Consider the following 3,743-nt stretch of genomic DNA (forward strand, 5'->3'; position numbering starts at 1 on the left):
TGTTTCTTGAGGCAGTGCAGTGTCTCACTGTGTAGCCCAGGTTGGCTGGAACTGGCCATTCCTCTGCCTCACAGTCTTGTCAGATGCACACTCATAGACATATTCACACAGACACACCCACAAATATATACTCAAAGACATATGCACACTCAGAGACTCCAGACAGCCCCCACCCCCACCATTACACAGATACACAGCCTGCTGCCGAAGCCTAGAAAGCAACTTGGCTGCAATTTTACAGGGTTTCCCCTCCGTCTGGGACATTTTCCTGTGCTCAGTTAGTGCCTTGGAGCCAGCCTGTGACCTCCATTCCTGTGGCTGGGACCACGCCTCTGGCATCAGGAAGCAGCTGGTTCAGCTTCCAGTTTTGGAAAGCAGAGGTGGTTCCTGTGCCCCAGAGAAGAGGGAGCTGTCATCGGGCTGAGGGGCAGTGCTCTGCTCCTGGGTTAGTCTTCCTGATGTGCTCACGGGGCGCTTAGGTGTAAGCCCTGGGGGAGGGGGAAGTGGAGGGATCCATTACTTCTGTGCTATCCCAAAGGCCCCTGGTGGCACGAGCGCCCTGGTTCTGAGCACAGGGGAGATGTTCAGGACACTGCTGGGGGTTGATTTGTGGAGCAGTTACTACCGGTGCCACGCAGACACGGACCTGACGGTTCTGGAGGACAGTTTGTTCCAGGTGGAATGGCAGCTGAGTGACACAAGTTTCCTGCCTGGGATCCTGGAAAGTCCTATACAGCCTTCGCCATGCTTAGTCCGAGTCTCAGTTTCCTCATCTCCACAGTGGGTTGCCGGTATGACAATGGGGTTGGAGTAAGGGAGCCACAGACAGCTGTTTAAGGTGAGAAGCCCCTCTCCAGCACCAGCCTGGCTTCTGCTCTTTGCCTTGTTGTAATGAGAGAGAGAGAGAGAGAGAGAGAGAGAGAGAGAGAGAGAGAGAGAGAGAGAGAGAGAGAACTGAACTCTTGTGCCTGGAACTCACCAGGCTGATTAACCTGAAACTCAGGGTGATCCCCCTGCCTCAACTTCCCAGTACTGCACCACACTGGGCTTCTCCTTTGAGTCCTCACTTCACTCCCTCAGCGAGGGCAGAAATTGGGCAACTCAGGGAAAGAGGACAGAGAGAATCTTTTGAGGTGACAGGTTGGGGACCTCCTGGGTGGTGGCTCTTATTACCTGACTGACTTTTGGGGTGGGCCTCAGTCACTTGGCTCCAATCTTCATTCCTCTGAGTTCCCCAGCTCCAGTCCTCTCTGGGACCCTCCTGAGCCTGGCTGGGGGCCTCCTTGAGTGGAGTGTGCTGGTGAGCCCTCACCCAGGGGTCTCTTTATCTATATGATGGGGATGAGGACCCATAGTGTCAGGAAGCCACTCATAGGGGCTGTGGGATGGACAACAGATCTGCCAACAGTGGCCCATGGGGCTTCTGATGCCACAAACTCAGGGATGGGCCTGTCCCATAAATTCCTTACAAAAACTATGCAGAAGTGCCATCTTAGGGACCCCTGGTGTGGATAAGCTGTGTTTCCCCACCTCCAAATGCAATCTAAGCGCTGCCCTCTGCCCTCTGAATGTGGCTTACCCTACCAGGCAGTTTCTGCTGGTGGGATCCGGTTTAGATATTGTCACTGCAGGCTATGTCCAGTGCCTGCTGCTCTTTAAGAGGGACATTTGGACACACAGGGAATGGCAGAAGCAGCGGTTAGAATTTGCTGCCGCAAGCTGTTGAGAGCTGGGAGCCATGCGTGGGCCTCAGTCTCCCTGGAAATCCCAAGGAGGATCCAGCCCTGCTCCCCCCTTGGCCTTTGGACTTAGCCTCCAGGACCAGGAGAGAGCAGATGCTGTGGTTCGAAGTTTCCATGTTGGTGGTCCTGATCCTAGCAGTCTTGGGAAATGCTAGAGATAAAGAAACTGAAGCTCAAAGAGGTGAGATCCTCAGCCCCAGACACACAGGATGCTGGTACTGTAGTCAGACAGACTCTAGGGCTGTTTGGCAACCAAACTCCTTCCCCTGGCCGGGGACTGGTGGGACTGGCCACCTTGCTTCGTGGTCATTTGCACCATGGGTCTCTCTGTCCCCAAGGACAACTGCCAAAGTACACATTTGAGGTAGACACGTGGGGCCAGAAGGAGACCCCATGCCATGCTTCTCAGAACACAAGCAGGAGAAAGGAGCACAGTACTCATGTATGAGGTCACCAGACCCTGAGGGTCAAGCTCGGCTTCTTACAGTGACACCCCATGACACCGTAAGACAGAATAGGTCACCTAGAGCTCTGGACAAGGTTTCCAGAAGTTTCAATCTCAACCCTCACCAGCCTTGGAACCTGAGAAACGTCCTTAGTTTCCCCATCTGAAGAATGGGTATGGGGCTCCCAAGGCCCATAGAGAAGGAACATCTTGGGGCACTGCAAGGACAAAGGACCCTTGTTTCTGCAGCTTTCTCACCCACACAGGCTGCGGGATGACGCAGGAGAGGTGATCTGGGGACAGATTTCACCGTGGCTAAGAGGAGGGGAGGGAGGCAAGCGACTTCACCCTGGCCTCGCGTTCCCTCGGGAAACAGGAAGTCCATTCTGCCCAGGCGCTGCCCCCGCTCCAGGAAGCCAGATGACCCCTTCCTCTCCTGTCTCCCTCCCAGCTGGGGAAGGAATTCTCTGTACTGTCAACAGCCCTGCCCAGCTTCTGAATATGATTCTCAGAGCTGGGGAGGTGGGGCAAGGCACTGCCCAGACTCCTACCCGGCTTCCCCATTCTACTGGGTGGTTTGCCGAGACCCAGAGAGGGGAAGGCACCTGCTGCAGGCCACACAGCACACACAGCACACAGGGCCGGTTTGGGTAGACCTTGGAGTTAGGAGTTCTCACGCTTAGCAGAATTGATGTCACAACAGGGCAGTGTGCCACCACCCTCACAGTAAGCCCCCTCAAGGCCAGCCCCCCTCCCCTGAGGACCTCCAACTGCCAGGTTCTACCCACAAAACACTCTAGCTACCCTAACAGCCAGACCCAGGCCATATCTCAGTCATCCGGAATGTCAGCATCAGGCTTGGACTGCTTCAGCCCCGCCTACCCGTGTGACTGACAGCAGGCTGCCTTCCGTCTCCACTACAATGTTAGCTACAAAAGCCAGGCTGCTTTACAGTGGCAGTATACAGTGGAGGCACCTGCTGTCTCAGGTACATCAGGAGGCCACAAAACCTCATTGGGCCTGGCTTCTAGGAGAGTCTTCTGGGTGATGGGTTTGGGTCGCGGCGGACACGTCTGCAGACACCAGGCCCAGACAGTTCCACGTGTAAGAGGTTTAATTGGGGAGTAAGGGGGATAGCGGCACAGGAAGAGAGAGGGGAGAGAGAGAAGAGAAAAAAAGAGAAAGATGGAGGAAAGTACCCATATAAATATATATGTTGTGACGTAGCAGTCCAGGTAAAGGTGGGAGCTGAACCCAATGGATTCTGGGAATATGGTGGCTGTTGTCCTGGCAACAGGTCTGTGGACCCGCCCATATCTGCCGCAGGTTCTGGATGCTAACATACCTCCCTTTTTTATATTATAAAGAGAAGGAAAGAAAAAGGGAAGGGGAAGCCGATGATGAAAAGGGAATGAGGGCGTCATGTCTCTTAGGCTACTTTCTGCTGTCTAGGGGTGTTATCAATGGGGGTAGCTGGCTTTCACCATAGGGATCCACTTGGTAAATGTTTGCACCAGGTTCTTCTGTGGGCAGTGGCTCATCTGTGGGCAGCAGCT

General features: G+C 54.4%; 1 long non-coding RNA gene across 1 annotated transcript in view; it reads left to right on the forward strand.

Annotated features, from left to right (window-relative positions):
- The first annotated feature begins 376 nt into the window (after nucleotides 1-376).
- Nucleotides 377-3,743, forward strand: part of LOC116095581 — a 16,504-nt gene continuing 13,137 nt past the window's right edge. Inside the window, exons 1-2 of the long non-coding RNA XR_004120652.1 lie at nucleotides 377-445; nucleotides 667-838. This is a non-coding gene — a long non-coding RNA (uncharacterized LOC116095581). The remainder of the gene's footprint in view (nucleotides 446-666; nucleotides 839-3,743) is intronic.

The sequence above is a fragment of the Mastomys coucha genome, unplaced genomic scaffold (genome assembly GCF_008632895.1).
Source record: "Mastomys coucha isolate ucsf_1 unplaced genomic scaffold, UCSF_Mcou_1 pScaffold18, whole genome shotgun sequence".
Lineage (NCBI taxonomy): Eukaryota > Metazoa > Chordata > Mammalia > Rodentia > Muridae > Mastomys > Mastomys coucha.